Source organism: Cupressus sempervirens, chromosome 1, assembly GCF_028749045.1.
Source record: "Cupressus sempervirens isolate cs-2001-9-10 chromosome 1, ASM2874904v1, whole genome shotgun sequence".
NCBI lineage: Eukaryota > Viridiplantae > Streptophyta > Pinopsida > Cupressales > Cupressaceae > Cupressus > Cupressus sempervirens.
In genome coordinates, this window is record NC_143118.1 from 895575233 (window position 1) to 895592751 (window position 17519).

Genomic DNA, 17519 nt, shown 5'->3' on the forward strand with positions numbered 1-17519 from the left:
GGTCTGCCCTTTCTCTTTCATGCACATACCCATTTTATATTCCAAGTACATTTCATAACATTAGTTTGGCCTTACTTCACCATTCCTTTACAGTTGCCAATTTAAGTAATGTGGGTTCTGTCATATTCACAGGTTTTGTTGGGCATACAAATAACATCTTATTGGCTGTTCAGTAAGTCCTTGTAGAGCTTTTTTTAAATAGATAAAAATAGAGCTGTGTAAATTGCCGACGTTTATTGTAGGGAAGTTGGTACATTTCAAGGACAATTATTTGCAGTTGCCGGGAATATATAAATGTTGACGAAATGTATCTGAAAATGTTGAAAAATATAAATGGTTGGTTTATGTTTGAAAATCTGGCCTGTCAAGTAGAGATTTTATGGTAAATGCTCTTGAAATAAATTTTTTTTTGATAGAAAAGCCATTGAACTTGTGGCTTTAAGGATATTGTGAAGCACTGATTTATAAATGTTTGAGAGTTAAAAGGACTTAATATCTTGTATAGTTTTATAATTGTATAGATTTATAATTATATGGGAGTTAAGGAGTTAGAAGGATTTAATATCTTCTCTAACTTTCTATTGTACATTGATTAACCTTTTTTTAGTTTTAATATATCTTTTATAATTCATTTTAATAATTTTATTTAAAAAAATCTTGTTAATTTTTAAGATTCTTACTTTCTTTGTCTATCTTTTAAGTTTTATAATATTTTTTTCTTACTGCATTGGAAGTTATGGCAAGGGGTCAAGCAAATTTGATAATTTACCATTTTTAACATTTAGAAACTTGTATACTCTTCATTAAAATGCTAATAACAAACATTCGGGAAAAAGATGTTTCATTATATTTTGTCAAACATTGTTGTGGAGAAATTTAAAATAGTTTTAGTTTAATTAGACTTGATAATTATGAGGTATACTTTTGTGACTCATTTTCATTGTTGAAAATTTAGAAACACTCTTTTTTTTTTCTTTACTAAAAGAGAGGTAAAAATTGTATTGAACACCAAAGAAAACTGAACAATAGAAGAAACAAAGAGCACTAAAGAGCTTTATTCTGGTCCACAAGTTGAGCTAGCTTATGAGATAAATCAAGGGGAGCATCCTATGATCAACAATGTTCCAATCTGACACATGCTTTGAGGCCCATTTAGCCAAGCAATCAACCACACCGTTCCACTCACGAGGGATATGCATAAAAGACACATAATCCAGAGAATTGCATAACTGAGTGATCTATTGAATAACTAGAGCCAAATGCCAATCCACATCCACAAGCTTTCATCTATTCAATAAATTCACAACCACCTGTGAGTTAGTCTCACCAAAAATTCTTCTCCAGCCACATTGACAACACTGTTCCACTACAACCAAGATAGCAAGGGATTCCATGAGGTTATTTGTGTTGTAACCCTTATAGATAGAAAATAGAAACTGAACATCACCAGAACTATCATGCCCAACTCCCCCAATACCAGCCGGTCTAGGATTTTTGCGAGAAGAGCCATCAGAGTTGATTTTAAGAACACTAGCTTGGAGTGGAGTCCAATGCTCCTCACAATTAACATGCTGAGAGTGTTGCCTAGCTCTATTCTAAGAACGTTTATGGGGGAAGGAGGGAGTGCCACCCTAAAGAGTTTCAAGAAAGGCATGAGTAAATACCAACAACTCTAGGGTCCAAACCTCCACCAAAGTCACATTTATCCAGGAGTGTTTCATGAAGAGAAGTAGCAATTTTCTCCCACAGGTGCCTGATCCCCAACTATACATCATGAAAGATCTTCCTATCTCTCTCAACAAAAACATGCCATAAAATAAGGGAAGGGCCAATGCTCCAAGAAATTTGAAGAAAAGAGGTATTGGAAGGTGGATGACCCAAACGGTCCAAAAAATCAAACAAGGAAGAGATATGCTAGCATGTGCATCCCCACACACTCCACCAGAAGTGCTAAATCTATTTGACAAAGGGGCACTGGAAAGAAAGATGAGAAACAGTCTCTTCACTATTATGACATAAGACACAGATGGAAGGCCCCTACAAGCCTCTCTTGCAGAGATTCTCCCAAGTAAGACAATGATTGTAAACCAAAATCCAGAGGAAAAAGTTACACTTAGGTCATGAAAAGCTATTCCAAGCTTTCTTCCACCAAGGGACCTCCACCTCGCCAAACAATTGCTTAGTCAGTGTAAGGTACCCTAAATAAATAGAATACTTGCCAGAAGAAGAACCTCCCCAAGCCAAAACATCAAGTTCCTACAGAGAGCTGCACTCCCTAGATGCCAAGATCTGAGAAAGCTCCAATTGATCCCCAAAAGAGCCACTCGGTGGCCAATCAAAAGAATTCTTCCATCTGTAACCAACAAAAAGGCTCAGGTTATGAACCTCTTTATAATGAGCCACCTTATTCCATCCAATAGAAAGGAAAGAATAAAAAAGATGTTGTAAGTGCGTATGAGAGAACAAGAGAGGAGGATGTCCATTCCAGGAATCACTCCAAAATAGAGCCTCAATGCCTTTATTATAGATCCAAAATTGATGGGAACACAACCCAAGAACAGAATGGACACAACAGAAAAGGGAAATTATATTAACTAAGAAAATAAGCTAGTACAAATAGTACAGAGAAAATAATCTTCAGAACATGCCCTAAGGGCTTACAATAGCATAAATCTGGAGAATATTTCTCCTTTTAGCACCTCCTCTCAACTCCACTCTGAACTCACCTTTTACAATGCCAGAAATCTCCTTAAATAGACCCCAGAGGGTTAAGGACTAGGAGTAAATTCTAGAAAGTGCTAGTAGGCATCCACCGACCAAATAGAAGGTTCCAGAAGCTGCGTTAGAAGTCGGTGCAATTCTAGAAGAATCCAAAAACGGTAATCAAACTTTCGGGAGGCATAACTTTTGAACCGTAGTTATGATTGACGAACCATTTACATTTTCAGAAAGCTCTCAAAGCGCTCTATAGCCCTATGGACAAGCTTCGCTTGTCCCCCATTTTTTGGCCCTTTTTGAGGTCATTTAATGCCCCTAACATAACTTCGAAGCATTCTTAAGGGGTCTCCAAAACTCAAAAAATTGCAATAACTTTCAAACCATGGGGCCTTTTGACCTGATTCTTTTTCTGGAATGCTCTAAATCACAATTTCATTCATCTGGTCAATTCACACCTTCTAGGTCACCAAAATGATGGCCAAATTGCATGCTCCTATTTTTTTAGGATTTTCAAACGCACCGATAGTGGAACTGTGAGAGTTGGAACCTTTATTTGACCCAAATGGGTATCCAAAAATGTAAAGACATGAAACAGAAACTAAGTCTAAGTACATTTTTTTGGGTGACATAGGATTGCCCTTATACCTCTGGATGCTCCTGCACCAGACACCCAGGGTAGATTGAAAAATGACCCTGTCACTTTATGGATGGTAGAGGAAATCCCAAATGGGAAACCTCAGCTGCTAAAATCCAAGTTGAGTCCTCGATTGGCCGTCCTTTCCATTTGACCAAATACTCTTCATACTGCCTGTTTCTGGTACTCCTACCCACATGATGATCTAGAATGTCTTCTATCTCCTCCTTCTTAGAAGCAAGAATCGAACATCGCTCTAACACCAGCTCCTCATATGCACCATCATTATGATACTCTGTTAAATCTGCAATGTTGAAAATGGGAGAAATGTGAATACCATCTGGCAGCTCCACCTCATATGCATTTCCTGAGTTATGTTTCTTCAAAACTTTGCAGGGGCCAAATTTCTTCATTTTCAGCTTGTTGTAAGTACCAACTCAAAATCTTTCTTTTCGTGAGTGCACCATGACTAGATCCCCTACTTGGAATTCCTTATGTCTTCTCCTTTGATCAGCCCTAGCTTTATACTCTTGATTCATCTTGATAATGTGTGCTTGAACCTCCTCATGTAGACGCTTGATGTGTTCAGCAAATTTCTCAGCTTCAGCACTTGTCCTCTCCCCTTGTTCTATCTTCCTCAATTATGGTGCAGTCTTTGGGCTATTCCCATATACAATTTGAAATGGTGATTTTCCAGTACTCCTATTTACAAAGTTATTATAAGAAAACTCTGCCTGTGGTAGAATCAAATCCCATCCCTTGGGCTTATCTCCAACTAAACATCTTAGCAAATTGCCCAAACTTCTATTTACCACTTCTGTTTGGCCATCAGTCTGTGTGTGATGCGTGGAACTGAATTTCAAGTTTGTTCTCAACTTCTTCCACAATGTCCTCCAGAAATACCCCACAAATTTAGTATCTCTATCAGAAACTATACTCCTTGGAAGACCATGTAGTCTTACCACCTCTTTGAAAAACAAGTCTGCAATATGGATAGCATCATGAGTTTTGTGGCATGGAATGAAATGTGCCATTTTGGAGAACCTATCAACCACCACGAATACTGAGTCATTACCCCTTTGTGTCCTTGGCAATCCAAGAACAAAATCCATACTTATGTCCTCCCATGGCCTTGATGGAACAGGCAACGGCTGATAAAGACCCGTATTGTGACTAAACCCCTTGGCAACTTGACAAACCTGGAAACTTTGTACGAACTTCTTCACATCCTATGAAATTTGAGGCCAAAAATAATGTTCTCTAAGAATGGAAATGGTCTTATCTCAACCAAAATGTCCTGCCATCCCTCCATTGTGTTTCTCCTTAATCAAATTTTCCCTCATGGAACTCCTTGGAATGCACAATTGACTACCTTTGAACAACATGCCATCCTGAATCAAATAGTCTAACCACTTGGTTCTATCTATAGCAATAGGTTCTTTACAAGCTTTCCATGCTTCAGAAAAATTAGGATCCTGGGGGTACAAATTCTTGAGTTCATCAAACCCAACTACTTCAACCTGCATTGTTGTAAGCAACAACTGTCTCCTACTTAGTACATCTGCAACCCTGTTAGATTTTCCACTTCTATGCTTCAACACAAATGTATAACTCTGCAAGAATTCTACCCACTTCATATGCCTCTAATTCAATTTACCTTGGCTATTTAGGTACTGTAATGCCTGATGATTAGTATACAAAAAAAATTCCTTTGGCAATAAATAATGCCTCCATTTCTTTAAGGCCTAAACTATTGCATAGAATTCTTGATCATAAACAGAATACTTCTTCTTTGCATCATTCAATTTTTCACTAAAATATGCAATAGCCTTACCTTCTTGGCTTAATACAGCCCCAATAGCATTGCCACTAGCGTCACAATCCACCTGGAACACTTTTCTAAAATCTGGAAGTGCCAACACAGGCTGTTCTGTCACCTTCTTCTTCAGCAATTCAAAACTTCTCATAGCTGCTGTAGTCCATTTGAACTCTTTCCTATCCCCTCTTATTGTATCAGTTAGGGGTGCACATATGCCACTGAAATTCTTAATAAACTTCCTGTAAAAACTAACCAGACCATGAAATGATCTTACCTCAGTAGCAGACCATGGAGTAGGCCATTCCAAGATGGCTTTTACCTTCTCTGGATCCATTTTGAGACCTTCAGGTGATATAACAAATTCCAAATAGACTAACTCCCTTTTTGCAAAGACACACTTCTTCAAATTAATTAACAGTTTCTCTTCCCTTAGCCTTTCAAGGAAACTACGAATATGTAGTAAATGTTCTTCCAAAGTCTTGCTGAAAATGAAAATATCATCCAAATAGACAATAACAAATTTTCCCAAGAACTTCTTAAGTACCTCATTCATGAGCTGCATGAAGGTGCTTGGGGCATTTGTCAATCCAAAGGGAATGACTAACCACTCATAAAGACCCTCCTTGGTCTTGAAGGCTGTTTTCCACTCATCTCCTTCTCGAATCTGTATCTGATGATAGCCACTCTTCAGATCTATCTTTGTGAAGTACTGAGCTCCACTCAAGCAGTCCATAAGATCATCCATCCTTGGTAAAGGAAATTGGTACTTGATGGTTATCCTATTTATAGCTCGAGAATCTGTACACATCATCCACTCTCCATCCTTCTTTGGTGCAAGTACTGCAGGTAATGCACATGGACTCAGGCTCTCTCGAATCAAGCCCTTCCTCAACAGCTCCTGAACCTGTCTATTTAGCTCCTCTGTTTCAGTAGGAGTCATCCTGTGAGCAGCCTTGTTAGGCAAACTAGCTCCTGGAATCAGATCTATCTGATGACTGATTTGCCTTACTGGTGGCAATCCATCTGGAACATTATCAGAGATAATATCTCCAAACTAACCTAATAAATCTGAAACTTCAAATGGTATTTCACTACTACCTTCTTTATCTTTCCTAGGAATCAAAGCATAGCACATATGCTGATGTTTCATGCCATCTTAAAACTTCCTTCCATCAACAAGATAAATCCTAGCACTGCTACATACCTTTTCATCTTCCTTTTTCATGGGCTTCAATTTATGGCGAACTCCATCCTTTGTGAGAGAGTATGTGTTTGCATGTCCATCATGCACTGGATGTCTATCAAACTGCCATGGTCTACCCAACAATAGATGGCAAAAATCCATCGAAATAACATCACAGAGAACTTCATCATGGTAACTCCCAATTTTGAATTTTACTAAACATTTTTTACTTACCAGGACCTTATGATCATCTTTTACCCAAGCAATCCGATAGGGCTGGGGATGCTTCTCCCTCTTGAGCTTCATCTTAGAGACCATCTCTTCTGATACCAAGTTATTAGTGCTACCACCATCAATGATCACGTCACAACATTTATCCTCACACTTGCATCTGGTACGAAACAAACTCCTTCGTTGTCCTGGTTCATTCTCACCACTTAGTAGGACTCTTTCATTTACCAAGGTCTCTCCTCTTTCTGCATCCTCTGAATGTGATGATTGTGCATCCTCATCCGCATGAGCAACCCTAGCTTGGCCCTCAGCTCTCCTATCTATCCTTCCTTGTCGTTGAGGGCATTCAAAGGCACGATGACCTTCTTCATTGCAATGGAAACAGGTACCATGAAAGCCTCCTCTTCCTTGTCCACATCCTCTACCTCTTCCTCTTTGATTTCCAAAGTCTTGATCATGGGAGCGGTTGAAACCCTCATTCCTCTGGTTTCTGCTAGTACCCACATCTTCATTTTTCTTTTGGGTTTCATTGCGGCCTCCAAATGATCTACCGCTTCCCCTTCCTCCTTGACCTTGCCCTCTTTGTCTTCCTTCAAACCTTTTATTCAACTTCTCTTCAACTTGTAGGGCAAACTGGTATGCCTCTTCAACGTTGGTCATTCTTACTAGACTTAATTCCTCTTGGATGCTAGGTTGCAACCCATTGATATAACGAGCAACCTTCTCCTTATTTGCTTCTGCATGCCCCGCTCTAATCAAGAGTCGGTAAAACTCCTCTGTATATTCTTGGACTGATCTTCCTGCTTGCTTTAACCCATGCATCTTCTTAAACAGATCAAGCTTGTAGTCCATAGGAATGAACTGCTTCTTCAATTTGTCCACCATGCGATCCCATCTTGTGATCTTCTCCTTTCCTCTTCTAAGTCTTTCCAGTTGAACCTCTTGCCACCAAATTTTGACATGGCCTTTCAGTTTGGCCTTTGCAAACTTAACCCTATCTGGGTCCCTTATATCCTCATACTCAAAGTATTCTTCCAGTTCATTGATCCAATCGATCAACTCATCTGGTTTCAGATTTCCTGAAAATATACCCACTTCAATTGTAGGTCTTTTTCCAAACTTAGTAATGGCCCTAAAAAGCCTTTCTTCTATAGGATTTAGAACTTCCTCATCAACTTCCTCTTCTGGTCCCATTACTTCCTCTTCATTTTCATCCTCACTATTGTCACCTGCGGCAACATTTGCTCCTCTACGAAGCTCCTCTTGCAATGCTTGTACCTGCCTATGGAGGGCTCTAACCTCCTTAGGATCAATAGCTCTGGCCCTTCCGCCATGCTCTCTTCGTGGAGGCATCTTCTAACTTGAACCCACAACCACACAGTCCTTGTGCAAACTGCCTCACAGTCGGCGCTCTGTCTACACACTCAGGAAAACCCGCTCTGATACCACTTGATGGGGACACAACCCAAGAACAGAATGGACACAACACAAAAGCAAAATTATATTAACTGAGAAAATAAGCTAGTACAAATAGTACACAGAAAATAATCTTCAGAACATGCCCTAAGGGCTTACAATAACATAAATTTGGAGAATATTTCTCCTTTTAGCACCTCCTCTCAACTCCACTCCGAACTCGCCTTTTACAATGCCAGAAATCTCCTTAAATAGACCCCAGAGGGTTAAGGACTAGGAGTAAATTATAGAAAGTGCTAGTAGGCATCCACTGACCAAATAGAAGGTTCCGAAAGCTGCGTTAGAAGTCGGTGCAATTCTAGAAGAATCCAGAAACGGTAACCAAACTTTCGGGAGGCATAACTTTTGAACCGTAGCTCCGATTGATGAATTGTTTACACTTTCGGAAAGCTCTTGAAGCACTCTATAGCCCTATGGACAAGCATAGCTTGTTCCCCATTTTTTGGCCCTTTTCAAGGTCATTTAATGCCCCTAACCTAACTTTGAAGCATTCTTAGGGGGTCTCCAAAACCCAAAAAACTGCAATAACTTTCAAACCGTGGGGCCTTTTGACCTGATTCTTTTTCTGGAATGCTCTAAATCACAATTACATTCATCTGGTCAATTCAAACCTTCTAGGTCACCAAAATGATGGCCAAATTGCATGCTCCTATTTTTTTCAGGATTTTCAAATGCACTGATAGTGGAACTGTGAGAGTTGGAACCTTTATTTGACCCAAATGGGTATCCAAAAATATAAAGACATGAAACAGAAACTAAGTCTAAGTACATTTTTTTGGGTGACACAGGATTGCTGTTATACCTCTGGATGCTCCTGCATAAAAAATAGACTTCTCTTCACCAAGTGGGCACCAATCTTGAGGTTACTCCACACCATAGAGCCTCTTCCCTCAATAGGAAACCTAGAAACATCTGAAGGTTCAACAGTAGGTAAATACTTGTGTGATAGGATACAGGCCCAAAGCTGAGATTGATTGAAAAACCAGCACTAGTAGAGTTTGGCAACAAGAGCTTGACTGCACAAGATAGCAGAACAAAGGCCAAGGCCTCATTCCTTTTTTTGCTTGCAAACGATATCCCACTGATGAGGCTCCATTTACTATTTTGTAAATTGCCACTGCAGAGAAATTAGCAAGAAAGAGAATCAAATTCCTTAAGAAAATACATCGACGGAGTCTGAACCGTGCTTCTATATATGGGAAGGGCCTATATCACATATTTTAGGAGAGTCACCTTGCCAATAGTAGAGATCCACCTATGAGTCCAATGATTGACTTTTTGTTGAAGCTTGTTGAGCGAGCTTTGCCAAAAAAACCTAGGTTGTCTTCCCACCACAATAGGGACCCACAAGTAAGTCAGAGGGACAGACTTGTTGAAGTTGATAAACAATCAACCCCACAACTCCCAAGAATCACCTACATGAAAACACCTATCAGAGAATAGAGGTATAAAGCTATGGAGGCAGGAATTGCCAGATACATAGATGAGACATTCTTGATGATAAAATAAATGAATTGCTATAAAAAAATGAATTATCTCAAGTTCTTAAAATACAATGAGAGATCCTCATTATAAAGGAGATTGAAACCCAATAGGGTAATGTAAAACTCTTTAGGGTATTTAATAATTACAAGATAATTATTAAATACATGAAGAGTATTTAATATAGGTATTTAATATTTACAAGATAATTATTAAATACATGAAGAGAATTTAATCTAGGTTGTATCATAATAATTAATCTGGGTCCCAGCAAACAAGGCCTGATGAGGTACCCAAGCACAACCAAATCTTTGAAAAGAGGAGAAATAGAGAAAACAACTTGGGAGAAACCCTACTCCAAAAAGAGATAGCTAAAAACCTAGTGAAGGACTGCAAAAGTCTCCAACTAGAGGAATGTTCTAGAAAAAGGAACAAAGAGCAATCATGAAGAAAACCACTGAAGCATAAAGAAGTTGCAAACTCTGACAAAAGTAACTATTGATCTGAAGAACCTCCACTAAAATAGAAGGCTGCAACCAAAGTAGGGATGAAAAGAAGAGTGTCCATATGGTAAATGATACATGTCACCAAAATGCATAGGTATCTAGCCACTACAATCACCTAGTATGTAGGATCAAATACTGAATACATAGCGCACTCCAAAAAACCAAGGAAGCATTAGAAATAATAGAAGAACCCCCCTAATGTAGATAGGGTGAAGTGACAGGAAACTGAGAAAGTGGGCCAAAATTCTCCTATAGAAAGAACCAAGAATATTGAGAGTGAGGAAGAGGTACAAACACCTAGAAAGGCATGTGTCATCAAAACATCATGGGGCTAATGTCATGGAAAGTGCACTCACTTGACAAAGGAAGAGCGCACTAAAAGGCATACAATTATCCCCCCATGGCACTTTATAATGTAATGCGAGTACAATAAGTCACAATGATGAAAAACATCTCGAAAAGAAAGGAGTGACATTGTATTTCAGTGTGATATGTAGAAAAGCTTACAAAAGGTCTCATCAAAGATCAGAAAAGGCATAAAACTAATAAAATAGATAGTACAAGTCATGAAAAATCATTTGAAGAAAAGCAATTGATCCCTGGACATGAAATGACCAAGTTGTCCACCAGAATGCAAAAGTATAGAAAAAAAAAAAAGAATGTGCTTAGAGCAAAATCTGAAAAAACAACTAGCATCACTGGAAAGAGCCTTCCAATGATATAAATAATTCCCAAATCAAAGATTAGATGCTCAAGATATGCCTCCCAGAGTGCAAAAAAGAACTTTGAACTTTGACTTTAGAAAAAATCATCAAAACTGAAAACTACCTATACCATAATGATGGGCTCAAAACTAGCTTTCCAATGATATCTCCTTTGCAAAAAAAGAGAGTCCATATGCCTGAGATATGAGGAAAAATTTGAAGGTAGGTCCAAATAGATCTGATCATAAAAAAATGCTGAAAGCTTAGATTTTGAAACCAATGCTAGATCCGATGCCAAATCCCTCATGAATAGAGCAAGGGCATGAAGATATAGAGCTCTAATACCACATTGAATTTGATGAACAATCAACCCCACATCTCCCAAGAATCACTTGCATGCAAACACCTGTCACAGAAGAGAGAGGCAAAAAGCTATGGGGGCAGGAATTGCCACATCCATAGATGAGACATTCTTGATGAGCAAGAAAATGAATTGCTATAAAAAATGAATTATCTCAAGTTCTTAAAATACAACGAGAGATCCTCCTTATAAAGGATATTGAAACCCAAAAGGGTAATGTAAAACTCTTTATGGTATTTAATAATTACAAGGTAATTATTAAATACATAAAGAGTATCTAATCTAGGTATTTTATAATTATAAGATAATTATTAAATACAAGATAATTTAATCTGGGTTGTATCATAATATTTAATAAAAGAAATTAATTATTAGATACCTAAATTTTAGCTTAAGTAGACTAGAGTTAATTAGAAAATATTTAATTACTCTAAGAAGACTCAATCTAAAATCTCAAGATATTAGCAATTCTCCACTGGATAGGAAATATAAGACTTGTGGTCATTGGTTTTTTGATCAGAAGCAGCCAAATAAGTATCTAAGGTGACCTAAAATGATTCATCTTCCTAAATCTGAGCTCTCCCAGCAAGGGTTGTATCAACAAATTGAGGTAGGAAAGATTGGGTAGACCATTTCCCCATTGCCAACCCTGAATTAGATTTTGGGAAACATGAGACTTGATAAGTCTACCAAGTCCCTCAGCCATAATGATAAAAAAATAAGGAGAAAGGGGATCTCCTTGATGAAGACCCCTAGAGTCCCCAAAAAGCTTTGACAGTTTACCATTAAGAAGGACCTAGAAGGAAGGAGTAGTAATACAACTCAAAACCCATCTAACCCATTCTTGAATGAAGCCAAAAGCTAGAAGAAATTTATGCAAGAAACCCCAATTGACTTTGTCATAAACCTTAGCTATATCAAGCTTGATAAACATGGTGCATTCTCTACAAGTACACATAGAGTGAATGGCTTTAGAAGCAATAACCACCCCATCCAAAATTTATTTTCCATCCAAAAAACCCCCTTGTTCCTCAAAGATAACCATGGGAAGCCAAAATTTAAGCCTCTCTGCTAGGAGCTTAGTAATGATTTTATAGACCACATTACAAAGAGCAATGGGCCTAAAAAAGTCCAACTAATTAGCCTCTTCCTTCTTTAGAATAAGGACAAGGAAAGTAGCATTCAAGGTTGAGAGCATATGTTTGTTGGAATAGCACTCTTGAACCACATCCAAAAGGTTGTGATTGATATTATCCCAAAATTCCTAGAAGAATTCAATAGGGAAGCCATTAGGCCCTGGAGCTTTGCCCTTACACATTCTAAAGACCACCTCCTCCAAGTCAGACATACAAATCGACCGCATAAGAGAGTCATTCATCTCCTTGGTCACAATAGAGGGAATACAGGACAAGATCATATTCTCCTAAATCTCTACTGGAGGCAAGTCATCTGAAAAGAGAGTAGAGTAAAACTAAATAGCTTCCCCGGACATAGCTTGAGAGGAGGTTAGACATGTCCCATTAGGAGTAACAAGAGAAGAAATGTAACTCCTATTACATCAAGCCTACAAAAATTTATTTAAAAAAATGATGTTCTTGTCCCCTTCCTAAAGCCAGACAACTTGATACTTTTGCTGCCAATAAATTTCTTCTCTAAGATCCCACTTTGCTAGATCACTAGAAGCTTGGGATTTCGCTATGCCAAGAGCTTCAGAAAAACCCAAATCTAGAATCTGTCTAATAATAATATCAAGATGATACTAAGCCCTCTTCTTCATAATGTAGAGATTACCAAAACAATTCCTGTTCCAATTCTTCAAATTCCTCTTGACATACTATAATTTTTTAGAGAAGGAAAACATAGCAATGCCAGAGGAAGGGCCTCCCTGTCTCCACCAGTGAGCCATTAAATCATGGAGAGAAGAGTCTTGAAGCCACATCAGCTAGAACTTAAAGGGAGGCTTCTTGGGGACAACAACATAACTAGTTGTGAGCTTGATAGGCCAATGGTCAAAGCCTCTACAATCAACAATTTTAGAAGAGAGAGAAAGAGAGCCACAATTCCAAGAGCAAGAAACTAGGAACCTGTCCAAGCATTTCAAGATGGCATTACCTCCAACCGTTCTATTGTTCCAAGTAAAGATCCCATTAAGATGTTTGACATTAGAGAGATGTTAAAGATGTATATTTTCCTAAAGAAGCTCAAAAGAAGGACCCGAGCGAACCAACCCACCTTGCTTCTCGTCTAGACTAATGGCAAAGTTAAAATCCCTAGCTACAATCCAAGGCAAGAATGGGTAACATCTTTTGAAATGCCTAATATGTGCCCAAAGCTTAATCTTACCAGGGAGATCAATAGGGGCATACACATTAGTAACACGAATTAGCTCTCTAGTTTCTAGAGAAGAGGCCACCATTGAGAGAGCCGAGTGGCAAGAGATCTAGTAGAGAGGTATAACTTTCCTAGGATCCCAAAAAATGGAAAGACCACCAGAGCTTCCCAAAGCACCAACACACTAACATTGCCACAAAAACCAAATTTTTGGAGCACATCCAAACATAGAATCCACTGAAAGCTTGGTCTCTTGGATACAAAGGATATCTAGAGAATGATCAACTACTAGCTCATGACTAGATTTTTTTTCTTTTGGGGATGCTATTCAACCCCCTCACATTCCATGAGAGAAAAATCATTTAGTAGAGTGTGGAAATGTTCATCCATGGTCTTTACAGCCCCAAAATCTACCAGTAAATCTCTTGTAAGTTTAATTTTTTCCTGATCCTGCTTTCGCTCAACTCTTGAGGGGGTAGCAAAATAGACTTTCTTAAATGATCTTTGCATCAGGCCCAAAGCAAAAGAAGATCCCTTTCCTTTACTAGAGGCAAACACATCTTTGACCAAATCTGTGAGAAGGATATCCTTTTCCTGTTGAGTAGGAGAAACCACAAGGGCACTGGACTCAGGGCCAATAGAGGTCTCTGACTTTTGTTGAACTACAACATCCTAGTTGCCACTAAGAATAGAACTCCTCCCCTTTGATCGAGTAACCCCACATCGAGCCTTAGTAGGAATGCCTTCTTCTATGACCATGTTGTTAAGCACCTCAAATCGATTGAATCCTAAGTCCACTTGTTGATCTAGATGAGATCACTTTTGACCCCTCCCCCTAGCACAGTTTTGTGTAGGGATAAAACCATCCTTATCAGGATTGGTAGTATTGGATTGCCCTTGCCCCTGACTTGAAGTGTTCATTTGAGCTTTCCCTTTACTAGTACTATCAGTTTGAACATTCCCTTTTCCAGTACTAATAGTTTGACCATTCCCCTTACCATCGTTAGCCATCCTTGGGCCTAAGAACCCACCAGGGGTACCATTTCCTTTAGAGGCTTGAGGGAATTGGCATTGTAAATGACCATACGCATGACAAATGTAGCATCAAAAGAGAAGGGATTCATAGTATAGCTACTGAATCTAAGAAGAAGAGCCTAGGTAAATTTCCAAAGAATCAGGCAAAGGATTATTTAAATCAATTTCAACACAAATATGGGCATAAGGAATAACCTTTTTGTCAAGTGATTGATGTGCTATAGCAGTTGGCTTCCCAAGCATAGTGACAATCTATTGAAGGATATCCTCATGCCAAAACTCCAAAGGAAACCATGATAGGCAGACCCAAATAGGAACCCTCAAAGTAAGATCCTTAGTAGTATTGAATCTTGTATGCTAGGGTTTGACAAAAAGACCCACACTATCATTAAAATATGAGCCTCCCTCAAAGACCCAGTTCTGATCTAACATGCAAGAGAAAGCCACCAAAAAGTAGTTATTACCAGCCAACATAATATCCATATCACCTTTCACCCACCATGAATGGTGAATCCAGGGTTCTAAAGCCAATAGGGAAACCCAGATACCAAGAAATTTGCATATAATCAATGCATGCGTGGCCAAATAGTCCACATCTTCCATTACTACATCAGGAGAGATAACAAGTGTAGGCTGATCCTAGCTACATGGAAGGCAACCATTAAAATTATTTAATTTTGAGTACTCACTAATATAAAATGTCTCCTTCTCCTGTGAACTCACCCTAGGAGAAGATCAATTCTTATCGACCCCCCTCACAACCATAAGAGCCCAGTAGACAAATTCCCTCATAGCTGGAAATTCTACAAAAAATGTATCATAAACCATTTCTTTTGTTCCCTAGTTACTCTAGCGTCATGAAATCTCTCCACTCTATTCCATCGCTTATTAGAAACACTCTTTACTCATGGTATTGGTGTACTATTTTTCAAAAAACTTTCATGAAATTCAAGGTTTTGGGAAGTGATAAAAAACTTAATATGTGGTCTTAAAAGAAAGTCCCTATGGTGATTCTATTAAATTTTATCATTCACTTAACTTTGTATTTTAGCTTATGTTGTGATAAGGGTAATTCACCAAGGAAATTAGTCATTATAATTAGTTAATGACCTACCTTCTTATGTTATGGTATGAGTAAAGATATGCTAAATGATGCATTATATAATGATCAAGTTGGTAGGGCTTAGGATAGATTTTTTTTGGATTTTCTCACCATAGAGTTGAGAGAAAAGAGTCAAATAATAGGGAGATGTGCATATGTGTTGATTATTATTAACATATATACAAAACTAGGTTACAAAGTGACATCTTTGGGTGGTAGAATAGATTCAAGGATGCTCGAAATTTATTTATATTTGACCATCTCAATCAAGAGGATTTGTTGTCTTTAGTGGTTAGTGTGATCCATAAGTATGCATATTGTTAGAGTTTTAGGTGACTCTGCAACACCCTCGAGATCAAATGAAATACCAAGACAAATTCTACAAGAAATGACTAGATAATTTAATTAAGATACAAAAGTGACACTACTCACAATGGACATAATAACGTTGTACATAATAGGCATTCTTATATAGGCAAGGAAATAAGAGACTATGATAAGGAGTAGATAATTTATCACATATGGAAAGTGGAATCATGTTTCCACTAAAGCTTGATCATCCTCCATTATGCGATGAAGTATGTGCAAAATGTGAAGGATGATAATGTGATATATGTGCATTAAAGGTGGATCTCACATATATAGTGAAAATTTGATAATGACTATGATGACCTAAATTGGAATCTATCTTACACCATGAGCTAATATAAATACAAACTCATAGGTGTCTCATATGTATGTTGAGTTGTCATTATGCACGATGCTAAATGGTAAGAATTCTTTCGAACTCCTATCTTGAAAAGTCAATCTTGTAAATCAACTCCAAGGTTCTGGGCAATCTTGCAACCTAATGGAATCTTCTCACTTGAAGATAAATGTTTTTTTTTCACAAGGAGGCCTCTACTAGTTTGAATGATTTTGGATGAGATGTAGAATCTATTCACTACTTCAAAATAAACATGTAAAAGAACTATGTTTTTTTATTTTTTGTTTTTAATGAATGCAATCTAACAATGCAACTAAAATGAATTCCTAAATTAATAAGGGGTTAGTAAAGCCATAAACAAGTACTTTAAAGAAAATAATGTGAAAGTAAAATCCTAATGGAAATAAGCTACATTAAACAACATGTCTGCAATTTAAGATTTCGAAGAAATTAGTGGGTAACCAATGAAAGTAGGAGCAACACTTCCTTAATTCTATTGATGCAATCATCAATGGAAAACTTAATAACCATATGATTTTTCACTCTTCATCAAATTTCAAGGCCATGAAAAGTGTGCTCATGCGAGACAAAGAGTTATGCAGGCACAATTTGGTGATTTCTTCTTGAGCTAAAAACATCAATGGAATTCATGAAACTATAGAAAACACCAAAACTAAAAGATTGCACAACTAGAAACAAAGCAATAAACTTTTGGCTCAATCACAATTCCATGAACATACATTCACAAACAATGATGCATTTAGGAAAGAATCACTACACTCCAAATTTGAGCACCAAAATCATAATATTATTGCAAAATAATGATGGCCTTGATTACATATTACAATGTTGTATTTATAAGAAATCATCTCTTCAATTTGTGTTGAGAGTGAGAGATATCTTCATGCAATAGTATGCTTTTAAATTAATAAAACAAACTAATTATATACAAACTAACAATCTAACTGGTGCTTAGTAGGAGTCCATCTATTTTATATTCATTAATTGGATACATGAGCCTTTATATGTCATGAATAAAGAATTTATGAGAGAAAAGGAATACAAAAGCCTTCATTTGATGTGGAAGTGTCTGGAAGTGTCAAAAATAGAAGTTGATCCTATATATGAGCAATGTTAGTATGCTAATAGAAACCAAATTTAAATAAAGCTTCTACAAACTAAAAAAAATTCATAAACTTCAAGATAGACTAAGATGAGCTCTCAATTGAGA